Source organism: Podarcis raffonei, chromosome 5 (assembly GCF_027172205.1).
Source record: "Podarcis raffonei isolate rPodRaf1 chromosome 5, rPodRaf1.pri, whole genome shotgun sequence".
In the NCBI taxonomy this organism is placed as follows: domain Eukaryota; kingdom Metazoa; phylum Chordata; class Lepidosauria; order Squamata; family Lacertidae; genus Podarcis; species Podarcis raffonei.
In genome coordinates this window covers 23,328,094-23,341,399 of record NC_070606.1, presented here as the reverse complement: position 1 = coordinate 23,341,399, position 13,306 = coordinate 23,328,094, and the positions used below count along the sequence as shown (strand labels likewise).

Here is a 13,306-nt window from a genome sequence, read left to right as displayed (position 1 = left end):
TAAATGGACAAAAGTACAAAGGTTCACAAAATGTTTAGGGGTATGTGTACCCCTGCATACCCCCAGAAAAAAGCACTGCATTTAAAGCAGTATCATACTGCTTTAAACAGTCATGGCTTCCCCAAAATAATCCTGATACTTGTAGTTTGTTGTTGGTGCTGAGGGCTGTTAGGAGGCCCATATTCCCTACACAGAACTACAACACCAAGACTAGTTAAACAAACAATTCTTCTTCCTAGGGAACTCTGAAAAGTGTAGCTTTTCATAGAAAGCTGAACAGTGAACAGTGTATATGGTCACTGACGATCTCACACTAGAATCATGGAGCGATTCTCTTCCCTTTAAAGCAGAACCCTTCCTGTATATTTCACCATATGGTTATGAACTTTAAGCTAGAACCCTGAACTGTAAAGTTCCTTCCTCGCCCTATATATTGCATCTACGGTAATTTTTTCAGCTGAGTTTATTTCTGGGTGTTGTCTATATTTGCTTACACAGGGCTTTGTTTTTGTTTTTTAAAAAAGCTTTGAAAGAGCATTCGATCCACTATGCTGAGAATAAAAAGCAGCCATGTCTTACATAAATACCTTTATATTTCTTGTTGCACAACTCAACTAACACTTCCCATTAGATGTTAGCAATCCTCCAGGTCAGGATCTGTGATGTTGTTGCTGGGGGAGGTTTACCAGAACAGAACAAGTACATACAGTAGAATCATTTGAGATCTGATATCTGTTCTTCACACAGTTGGCTGGGAACCAGGGCATCACTCTGCAGCCTCCAGATAAATATAGATTTGTGTATACACATTGAAGAGCTAAAATCTGGAATATGAGTCTTCTTCAATTCTTCCCACCAGCTTTTCCATCTATGAGTATACATCCTCATGTAAAAGCACAACTTGTAGAATGTGGTCAACAGCGATTTTTCTTCACGTGACTTTGGCACCATATTCTTAATTCTGCTTTCGTTTACTAAAGTTTACTTTAGTCATTTTAAAAGAAATCATGAAATGTTGTCTTCATTACCTACTTGCAGGCTTCCCACAAGCATCTGACTGGCCACTGCTGGAAAAGCAGGATACTGTAGTAGATCAGGAGTGGCGAACATGGTGCCCTTTTGATATTGTTGAATTACAACTCCTATCAGCCCTAGACAACATGGCCACTGGTCAGTGGTGATGGGAGCTAGATTCCAACAGCCACATTGGCTACCCCTAGGCTCAATGGACCCTTGCTCTTCTCCAGCAAGCAGGGATGGAAGAAGGCATACATTTCCATTCCAGACTGTATTTGTCACATGCAGCACCATTTCCATTCTGCTACAGTTCACCCTCCATCAAAAACCACATTATTCGTCTGGCTGTATGCTGTGGTGGTAGCATGTAAATTATGTATTTTATGTAATTAGTTAGGAAACTTATGGTGCATAAGTTACATTACCATTCCATTATTCCACATCATTCATTTCAGTGCAAAGGAAACACAATGCAAATAACAGAGTGGAATCTACTCAGTTACATATCGTTTCTGGACTCAAAGCAACAACAGTGAATACTGATCATAGTCACTGGATTGATTTCCATTCCGAATATGGAGTGAATAAGCAAACACCAATAAATTCCACTCCCAGAATCCTCTGATATCCTTATTTGGCCTGCACATTTATAGAGGCCAACAGGTTGTCTTTGGGATAGACTACCTTCCTTCAAGCTAACCGGAAGAAATAGAAGAATCCAGGAAAAGGATAAAAATGAAAAAAAACGCACAACATCCAGGGGAAGGTATGCCTAGAAATGATAGGAAACAAAAGGTATTTAGCTGGCTTTACATTTATGGGGGGCGGTCTGTGGGAATCAATGTAAACATATATTCAGAGAGTTTGGACAAGGGAGAACAACTTTCCATTTACAAGATGGTTTTTCCAATGATGCAGTTCTTATAAAACATTAGGCACAAATCAGGGGTGAAATTTTTACTGGTTTACAAGCAGGGATGAAGCCATGTGTAGAAATGAAGTAGACAAAGAAATTCTTTCTCCTGTGATATCAGCAGGACAACTTCTGCAATTAGCTGCTTTGTTTTTAAATAGAAAAAAGTGAGATATACATTAACAATAGCAACTGGAAACAGAGATGAAGTGTGAGTGCATGCCTTTTCTCCAACTGCGTTTCCTGCAGTGGCTTTCAAATTTGTCTTTTCGCATTGACATCTCACCTGCCATGAAACCTCTTGGTACACAAGAAGATTTGAGGGCAGGGTCAGCTAATCTGCAGCCCACAGCCTGTAGCTGTTGAGATCCATTCTAGTCTTGTTTCAGACCTGGCCATGGAAATGAGTTGTCCTTGGTCTCCCTGATGGATGAGCTTTCTAGAGAGCAGTGATCTTGCTCCTGCTTTTTGATCTCTCATTGGCTTTTGATATCACTGCTTGCTTTTTATACATGCAAGTGCGAGTCAATAACTGTATATTACAGCAAATGTGATGGACAGGACCGGGCAATGCAAGCTTCTATTCTTTACAGATTGTTCTATGAAGAGCAAAAGACAGAATTTTCACACCTCACTGCTGAAGCGTTCAGCATTTCAGAGAAAGTGGAAAGAGAATGAATGCTAAACTTAAACTTGGCCCCATTTTATTTTTTTCAGGTTAAAAAGCTGGGTCCTGGGTCTGAAAATGTTGAACTCTACAGCAATAGAATGACCAGGCCACAGCAGTAAGTTAAACCAATGAGATCAGTGGCATCAAGGCCACCTCTCATTTTCATTTTCATGATAAATGCTTTGTGACACCCAGTGGCCTCCACTTGAAGGCCACCTGCAAACTTTGCCCTTCCAACTGGCAGTGATCACCATTTGTTGTCATATCAGTTAGTTTAGCAGGAAAAAGCGAAGAGTTCCCGTGTTCTCATAACACTGAGCCATGATTTAGCTTTATGAGAATGAGCTGCAATGAACTTTGGGCTCCCTGGCTTCCCCTCCTTTGGCACAGCCACAAGGAAGAGATTACTTCTGCTTCAGATTAACCACATTTGTTGAAACAAGCCAATTTCATAAGCTATGGTCTGAAGCTAGCCTATTTCAACAAACCATAGTTAAGATAAATGGCAGTTTGTTGGAGTTCAACAAGCTGTACTTAATCCAAAATGGTAGCGAGAGCTTCTGAACTCCTCTTCACAGTCACACTATGCAAATGCATCCATTGCTTTGAAAACTAAGCCCGTATTACATGGCTTCCGTACCTACAAACATCAGAAGCGACATTAACCCATTTTGAAAAGGAGCAGTGCAGAATCTGAGAGACTAGAAGGATTCTTTATTGAGTCTGACTTAGGTTTATTTCTCTTAACTTGTCAGAAAGGGGCATAAGCCGTTTTCATACTTTTACTAAAGATAGCTTATTAAGTGCTAAATTTTAGCAAATACAGGATTTATCTGCCCATTTCAGCAGGCACCTACATTAATGTTCACACAGCAAAACACAAAGCAACAAAAGAGAGTTAACCTTTTATAGCTTCTGCTTGCTCTGAATAAAATCACTTTTCTTATTAGTGCGGCTAAAAGCTCTACCGACAGTAAAGTTTTAACACACAAACTGTGCATTCCATTTTATTACTGTGTATACTTTCTAAAAGCATGCCTTCCTGTATCACCGCAAACATTTAAGATCACATCTAATACTTTAGATTTTAAGTGACTATCCAAGATGAGATAAATAGTGCTTCAGGATTAAAGGAACTTAGTGTAAATAGCTGGTGACAAACTGAGGCCGGAACTATACATTACTAAAGATGCCCTGAAGATATCTTCTATTTCCATTTTCAGGCTGAAACCAGTTTTTTCAGATAATAACAGTCCTTTCATTGTGAGAATGCTTTCCCCCCAATCCTATCTGATGTCATTGTTTCCCCTATCTGCTGTGTCTTTGTTATTCTTTTCCAGATTACCATTTCAGTCTACTTCAGAGATGGGGAAGCACAGGCCTGGAGGGTCACATGTAGCCCTCCAGATCTCTCTATCTGGCCACACCCCCTTTCCTCAGGCCGCACTCCTCACCTGCCCTGCCTCAGACAATCCATGAGTGCTTCTGCCTGCCTGGAATGTGCCCTTGATCTCTGATAATGCTTCTTGTTTGGCTGATGGAGGATAGAGATCAGCTTGTGAGTGTGTGAAGAAACTAGCCTACTGCACACAAAATGTGCATTTGTTACTTCTGCCTCTGACTCCACCAGCCACTGACATGTGGCCCCTAGAAGGTTGCTTCAAAATGCCTTTTTATCCTAGCCATGGCCAACTGACATGAAAGGTTTCCCCATCTTAGGGAGAAAGTAATGCCTTTGTGACATCATCTGCAGGCCTTACACCGCTCCCCAACAATGGACAAGAATTCTGAGATGTGGGGATTGGTGTATTGGCTAGTGATGTCACAAAGGCAGTACTTTCTCCAAGCACAGCCAGTGGGGCAGGCTAGAGCTGAGCCTGACTGAAGGGAGGACAGGAAGGATGCAGAAGTCTGAAGTAAGGATGAAGGTAAGCCAGGGGACAGAGGAAATGTCTTGCCAAGGGGCTGAGAGCAGGGATGGAAAGAAAGAAAGATGGGGTGAAGTCAGCTGAGAAAGGAGGGCTAGGGAACTTAGGGTTCCTGTCCTGCTCAGCTTCAGTCCCTCTATGATCACCTTTCCATATGAATTCTCAAAATTCATATTTTAAAATTCAAAATTGTGGGAATTCACAAAAGGCACTAGAGGAGCCATACGACTGATCATTAATTATTTTTATAACGTGAAGCAATCCTGTTTGTTTAAGCTGTGTTTCAATGGGTATTGTGTAATATATTCTGTCAGTTGTAGTGTCATGTACAGTGTAATGTGTTGGAAGGGGGAAGCTTTCTGTCTAGCCAGATGGGAGTTGGTTTAACAGTCACCTGGGGGCCAGAATGGCTGGGTACTAGCCAGTCAGAGTCCATCCATGTTGGCTGGTGCTTAGTGTTCATGATGGACAATCAGAAGAAGACCACAGAGCAAAAGGATTTAGGGAGAAGAAAGAAGACCTGAGAGGAAGATGGGGTGGCTTGGTGGCAGCTGAAGACTTGCTGAGGTAGCCAAACCACTTGGCTCAGGCTGAAGAGAAGATTCAGGAACCTATATACAATACAGCATTGCAGGAGAAGAGGTGAGAGGCAGCAGAAGCAACATGTACTTTGGAACACCAGGCTCTGGTTCTGAGCCTGGGTGTTTCAGCGCACTTTTCCTACCCACAAAGCTACCTGAAAAACTGCCCAAGTAGTTGCAATAGCTCTTGTGAGTGGCTTATGAGGTTTCATAAAGAGCTGCCATCAGACAAGGAAACTTCTCAGTGCTGGCACAGAAGCACTTGGGACCACAAATGTGTTGGATTAAATCAGTGCTTCCCAAACTTGGGTCTCCAGCTGTTTTCAGACCAGAATGCCCATCGTTCCTGACTAGGGGTAATGGGACTTGTAGTCCAAAAACAAGTTTGGGAAACACTGGATTAAATAAAGCATCAGTGCATGCATATGCAAGATGACTTTATCTATTACTTCATCTGGATAAACCAAATAAGAAAGAGGAGGAGAAACAAAAGCACTTTTTTATAGTGGCTAAAAAGGGTGACAGCAGGTCAACCTGAGATACACAAGAAAGACAGGAAAGGTTCAAAAGTAAATTTGTTGCAATAGGTAGATTATTAGACACCCAAACTTTCCGCAAATATTAAAACAACATCAAGCATGGATCTATAAAGCCTAATTCATTGACACACATCCAGCAGAGCTTTACACTGCTCTTCTGGCTCTCAGCACTGCCACTTTCCAAGAGAAATGAGGCAACTTGTATTGAAAAAATGTCCTTTCTCTTGGATGAATAATATATAGCTACATTAACTTTTCACCCCAAAGCACATGAATAAGGTATTAAAGGCGACTGCTGATAAAATTGCTGGTAACAGCAGTACAGAAAGGGGAGCTGTGTAACTGGCAGGATGAATAGGCCTCTTGCTTATCACCATACATAACTAAAAGATGAAACCAACAGTTTGACTATCAAATAAGTTTTTATACATATTATATTATTTATCTCACATGCTCAACCAATCCCAACTTTTCCATAGTGCATCGTTATATATCAATTTGGAACATGAGAAGAATATCCCATTATGGGACTCTCCTCCCACCACCAGAGAAGGGAAAAGCAGTTATTCCCTAGAAGAAGGCTTTATTAGAAGTACTCAGCAAGCTTTGTATACCACACCTAATTGAGGTAATCATATGTCTGGAGAAACTTTGTGAAATACGTACTACTATAACTCAGAATTTGACAGGGCCTTATAACAAAACTTTGAGGAATCTGACGTTATTCCATTTTTTCTTCCATCAATCCATGTGGGAAAGTAGCTGTATCTTCCTAGGTACTGGGTGATTTATGTCTCAGTGAACATCCTACCCAGCCTCCTATTTGTGTGCTTGACTCCTCTATGTGATTTTTGCTGTATGGTGGTAACTTGAAAACACAGCTCCACAGAGTTTGCTTCACATGCTGGCCATTGTGCAAACCAACTGCCTACCCAGTTACAGTGTTTTTTCATCCAACCAAGTAAAAACTGCCAAACATGTGCAAAGCTGCTTACAAGAACACATGGGTCACCCTCCCTAGGAATGCATTTTCCAATAGCTATCAAGCTTCAAACCAATGCACACAAGGATTTTGGACTCATTGTCTAAATGATCTTGCTATTAGGAAACAGTTCAGTATGTTCTTATCTTAACATATTTGCCTAGCTTTTGACTCACAGTGTGGGCACAGTCCACAAGCCATGAATGTCAATGGAAAAGCTACAGTTTTCATGTTTTGTTTTTAATCCACTCTCACATTGCCTTCGACTCCTAAACGAAAAGCAGGAATAGCCAATGTGATGCCGCCCAGCTGATAAGCGACTCCAATTCCCATGATCCCTAACCACTGGTGATGCTGGCTGGGCTGATGGGAGTTGTAGTTCAGTAACATCTGGAGGTCACTCTGGGCTAAAGCATTGCTTCCTCTTTCTTTCCCTTAATTAAACACCATTTCTCTAGCTTGCCCAAACCATTTCCTGTGTCCACTGATGGTCCAAATCTCACCCCACCATTTATTATATTTGTTTAGGTTGTGTTTTTTTAAAAAAAGGTTACAATTGTGTTTCAGCTGGTTGTTCCCTACTCTTGCCAAGGCAAGGCTCAACTTCAGAGTAGCCTCATACAGCCAGATTTTTACCATCATCCTGTAAAAGGAAAGAGGATCTCCAGTAATTGCATTATCAGAACTGGTTTCAACACATGACAGACTTCATGATTTTGATAAATTTGCTCAAATGTGGCGGTTACAAAATTCACTCTCAAAATGAGCTGGAAGGAACATTAGAAGCCATCTAGGAGAAACCACTCTGCTCAATGCAGGATGCAGCTACAGCAACTTTGGCAAATATTTAAACAGTCCCCGCTCAAATAGCTCCAGTGAAGGAGAGAGACTACCACCTCTCATGAAATTCTTGCTCCACTGTTGAACAGCTTTTACTGTTCCAAAGTTTCCTCTCAAATAACTCCCTGGAAGCCATTTTGGATCCTTCCACAGGAGCAAAACTGAATACTTGGATTTATGGAAATGAGGAAGGAGATCAAAATTCTTTACAAGTAGCAAACCAATAGCATCAAGTAAAGAATGTGTTGCCTAATGAACAGGGGTATGACAAAACCAATCCAATAGTGATGAATGTGTGGCCAAAAAAATACTGGGATTCTCCACCAAGCCAAAAAAGGGGTCTCTTGATCAAGCATAACCCACAAAGCAACCTTGGGTATCTTTATGTAAACAAGATGCAGTGACTCAGCAGGCATCGCACCTAAAATCTAAATGTGTTTTACAAGCACACATAATTTTATTTCAGTGAGTTGGAACACAATAGAAAACAAGATTTTAAAAGGATTGCTAGAAAATAATCTCCAGTGAAATAATCCCAATGTAATATACTTTTAATTAGTTAGATATAATCTTGCCATATCTTTTTATGGGATTGTCATTAAGAGAAAAATACAAATAAAGCCCTCTGATAAATCCACAGCTACTTTCACACTGACAGAATATTCACAGCATGCAAGTTAATATTTTACAAGAGTTATTTTCTTCTCTTTAATCCTATAAATTTCTCCTCTCTTTAAAGGCTTCTTCTACCTACATTTGAATCTCTCCCTTTAATGAGCACATCAGGAAAACACACAGAGAGAGAACCACAGTCACATACAGCTGCCAAAAATATTGCTAACATTAGTATAAATACATTTTAATGATCAGAATGGTGCATCTCTGTGTACTTAGTCTTTCATATGCAAGCAAGCTGCAAACCAGAAAGGACAAGAAGCAGCCTTTAAATGACACAGTTCTGGGAACTGGGTCGCTCAGGAAGAAATGAGCTGTAACTGGCTGCTGCAAAGTGCTTCTGTTTCTCCCTGTGAAGGGTGGTCAGGGCAATGCCCAAGGGCATCCATTTCTGAATCCAGACCTGGGCTGGTGATTCTGAGAAAGAAAACCTAGGTTGTTGGGTAGCTTGCTAGTTTAAATCCCATATTTTGCCTAGGAGATCCCTTATACAAATCCTGTGCTCCTGAAACTGATAAATAAAAATAGCAATAAGCAACCAGCACAAGAACATTCAAAGATTGTCAGACGTTGAGACATATCCAGTTACTAAAACTGTGCACATGATAGTTGATTATATCCATTCGGAGAACTACAAAAATGGAAGTTATCCAATGCCTCATTCCATGAAACCTGAAGGCTCAAACCGAGACCATAGCCACACATCACAATAACTATGTTTTAGCATGGGGGTGGTCAATGTGTTGCTCTCCAGATATTGTTGGACTATAATTCCCACCATTCCCAGACAAGAAGGCAGGGATGATGGGAGCTGTAGTTCAATAATATTGAGGGACACTACTTTGGATATCCCTGATTTAGCATGAGCCGTAACAATCCTGAGGATGCCTCAGGCTTGTGCACTGCCACTGCCACTGCCATGCAGCTAAAAACACTAACAGCAGCACTGGGGTTTACTTTTCCTGAATTTCAGCTTGTTACTATAATGAACTATGGTCAGTTTCGAAACAAGCCAACTTCGAGCAGTGGTTTTCAAGCTATGTGTTAAAACTAACCAGAGTTTTTAATAATCCACAAAACCTGAGTCTGGATGAAACAATCTGAGGCTGAGGGAAAGCTAGATGTCAAAGTTATCCTCGTAGTAGGAGAAAACAGAAGGGGGACATGCAAAACAAAGGGTTTCTTTGGTTAATTTCATCTCATGAATTTCACACTAAATCATGACTTAGCCATACTTTGTGCAAACTGAGCTATCTCTTAGGTAATCTGAAGCATCATCCACAGTTTCCTAAGCAATCTCTCAATGAAGCCATCAAAGGCAAACATTCTAGGCACCAAGCTTCAACTAAAGCAGTCTTAAAGGCAAATTTAGAGGTCCTTCCTCGGGCAAACATACTGGGTATTTTGAGAGAAAACAAACCACTTTCAATAAGACTAACCAAACCTCCTAATGGTGGAGGGTATCTGTGCATACTTAGTTTACCTCCCATGGAAAGTTTTAGACTGGTGAACTCTGTGGGAAATGGATGGAAACTCAGCAGTTTCTCTAGATATTCCCTTGATATTCACAATGCTTGTCATAGTGCCCCACGCCCCCAAAGGTCCTTTGGACATTTCTTCTCTCACACATTCTTCTTTGTATTGAGTTGAATTTACCTTGAGCTTGATGCATCATCTCAATTCTAATTTTCAAGGGATTTGATGTCCCTTTTTTCTTTTTACCCACTGCACTCAAGCAACGTGCCACAAAGTAGTGCTCATCATCTCAACTGCATTGAATCAGATGCTACCTCCTCCATGTAGCTATAACCAAAGATACAAAATGTGAAGGACTTCAGCGAGTCTGAACTCATCCCATATTAACAGCAAGAGTCCATCCAGACTTGTGTTCATTTGTGGGTGTATTCTGCAGCATTTTATTGATGCAATAATAGTGCATTAGAGATGGATTTATACTGGGCTGTCCACATATCATTCTGCCTTATTAGTTGTTCTGCAATGCCTCTCCAGTGTTACCATATAAATTGCCATTTGGAGGGGCACTCCTGCACTGTAGCACAACAAAGGTGAGACAAAAAACATTAAAAAATAAACTGCAACATTTGTGGTTTAAAATGTTAACAGATTTCAGGAGGAAGTTAGAGGACATGCATTGATTGGAAATGAACAGTACCAACTACGCAGAACTGGATAAAATGACAGGAAGGATTCAAAACCTGCGGGACCAGAGATTTACAGAAGATTGGAAGAAATATATGAACTATTTGAAGAGCAACTGTAATCAACAAATTACGCTAGTAGGATTACAATAAGTTTTGTAAGGAGAAATATATGAAATATTGCAAAGAAGAGAAAGAAAAGAGACATTAGTTATGATATTTAAATGTAATAGTGAAATTAAGAAATGTATATTAAGTGAAAAGATTGGAAAATTTTCAGATGTGATTGATGGAAGTAAAAAAAAAATTGTATAAGATATAAAAGTATGTTTAATAATTGTTGAAAATGATATGTTAAAAAACTAGTAAAAATATCTTTAAAAAGAGAGGAAATGAACAGTACCAAAAGCAGGATCTTATATAACTGTCCCAATACCACCATGAGCAGAAATCATCCTGAATGCCCAGTTGAAAGGATGTCAGGAGGGACACCAAAAGATGTAACTGCCAGAGTTTTCTTCCTATTACAATAGGTTTTCTTTAGTTCAACAGACTTATCTCTTTTGACAGGGAGCACTGATAAAATTATTTCCATGCAATTTAGAAATTGGGAAGTGTTACGACTCACTGCACAGTGAGCCAGGCAAAGTAGAAAATCACATTCTACTCACTGATGACTTTAATTAATATCAGGATTTTCAATGGTATACATAAATTATAATTCTTGTACAAAATTTCACCCTTGCTCTTGTTTGTCCTCACACTACCCACTTTGAGGTAGTTAGACCATGGCTGAGAACTTACAACTTGCCCAAGGGTACAAAGAAAACCAATAGTTGAAGAAAGCCTTCAAGTCTGAGCTACTTGGGTGGAGTCCAGTTTTCCTCCCAATGACAACCATCTTCAAATGTTTATGTGTCACTTCACAATTTCACAACCAGCATCAACAGAAACAATGAAGAATTACATTAAAACTGTGTCTAGACATGCTTATAGCAAATGTTAGCAGTATCATACCAAATGATAAGGACCCCTAAATGTCAATAATGCTCAATTTCCAAACAACACCTGTAGTCATAGCCAACAAATCCAGATGTTGCTGACCTAAAACTTCCATCATCCATGACTGTTGGCCTTGTCGGCTGGAACTGAAAAGAGTTGGAGTCTAACAACATTAGCTACCCTTGTCCTACTGAATGATAATACATTCCAGCTTTAAAGGGATACTGGTCAATCTCATGGTTTAGCATGTATGTTATTCAAGGGACTTCTGATCCCATGTGGAAAGTAAAGTGACCTCAGTTCGAAAAAAGTAGATATATTTCATGAATCGTAAGAAATAAAAGAATCAGTTCTAGCCCCCATGAATGGTGAAGATCCTTTTCACTTGCACCAGGACTGCTTCAAAATGTGTTAATTATGTGGTTGTTTGGGGGGGGAGGGGAATAACTTATAAGTGACAATTATTAGTATCTAAACATGAAAGTTTATTTATGCCAGAAGACCTTAAACTGCTCTTGAAACTAGATCTTTATTATTTGGGTGGTATCCCCCCCCCCGCCCTCTCTGTAGCTAGAATGGAACATCCACCCAACTCTTTAACAGTAAAAAAAAATCCTGTAAGAAAACAACTGCACCCCTAGCCTTGTTTAAAAATTAGTATTTACATTGGAACATAGGGATACCCAAATATCTCTATGGACAACCTTAGGCATGCCCAGTGATCTTTCTGGCTCCCTCCCCCTTTCAACAGCAGGTCCCCACCCACCATGCCCTTCACACAACTTGTTTTTTAAAAATCCTCTTTCAAAATGAAGTTTCACCAAACCAGGACCTTCAATAAACTGAAGATCAGTTGGGCTTGGATTCAACCAGGTTCTGTTTTTAGAAAAGGCTTGGCCTTTCATTCAGGCCTTTCACTTCTAAAGAGTTACAAAAGTCCTTGGTGTTTTGCGAAGATGGATTACATCTGTGTTCCACATAACAGCCCTGTAAGGTAAGCCAATGTTGTTTGATCTTGTATGAGAAGCTGTAACAAGGAGGCAGTAGCTTGCCAATGGGCACGGTTCATGGCATGGTTCACGTCACATACTCTTTATCACTACACTGAATGCATGTTGCTAAGGGATAGGCTGATGTAAACAAAACACAATGCTATGCTGAAAAAGAAAATGGGGACAATAACACACTGCCTATGTTAAGTGTCCTTCAGCCACAGGGCAAAGTAGCAACAAGAAAAAATGCAAGTAAACAGCCATTCACAGGAGAGCCCCAGGAACACAGCTTCTAAATGCAGTTATTATAAAGCCACCTCCAACCTAAGCCAGTAGTACTGAAATTTCATAAGGATAATCCACTCAGTTAAGTTTCTTGCCCCATTGAACCCTGCCACCGCAAAGCCTTTATCTTTGATACTATTAAATGAAGGAAAAATTACCATACCAATTCAGTGCAGTTTATCTCGGCAAGATTCAAACAAAAATCCCATTTCTCCGTGGCAAAGCTACTCGCAGTTTTAGAGAGGGCATTAATTCTCCCCCTCCCAACGTAATATAAAAGGCGGGGGAGAGATGAGGATAACCGTGCATACATAGCATAGCATAGGGGAAATCCATTAGTTGCTATTTGTTTAGTAGCTATTACTGGAAGAGTTCAGTGCCAAACAGCTGGAATAATTTAGTGCTACTTTATTTGCAATTCTCAAGTTATTCGTCCACAGACCTATTGTGATGGGGGTGCTGTTGTTTTAGCAATATGTAGCCTTTCATAGGGGCTTGTTCTTAAGATTTCCAAACATTACATACAAATAAAAACAACTTAGATATTGTTTGTGTCTAAGTTAAGCTCAGAGTAGATCCACTGAAATTAATGGATATGTTTTTAATTTAATTTAATATTAATTAATATGTTAGTTGTGTCTATTGTTTCCAATGGGTCTACTCTCTGTATAAGACTGACTTTGGATAATGCTATATATCAGTTACAAATAAATGGAACAGGAG

General features: G+C 40.0%; 1 protein-coding gene and 1 long non-coding RNA gene across 3 annotated transcripts in view; one reads left to right on the top strand and one right to left on the bottom strand.

Annotated features, from left to right (window-relative positions):
- NRG3 (neuregulin 3) overlaps positions 1-13,306 on the bottom strand; it is a 593,829-nt gene that overhangs the window by 563,814 nt on the left and 16,709 nt on the right. The window lies entirely within an intron of this gene.
- LOC128413810 (uncharacterized) lies at positions 4,444-8,342 on the top strand. The gene is made up of 2 exons (XR_008330472.1): positions 4,444-4,528; positions 8,210-8,342. It is a non-coding gene; the product is annotated as an uncharacterized LOC128413810 (long non-coding RNA).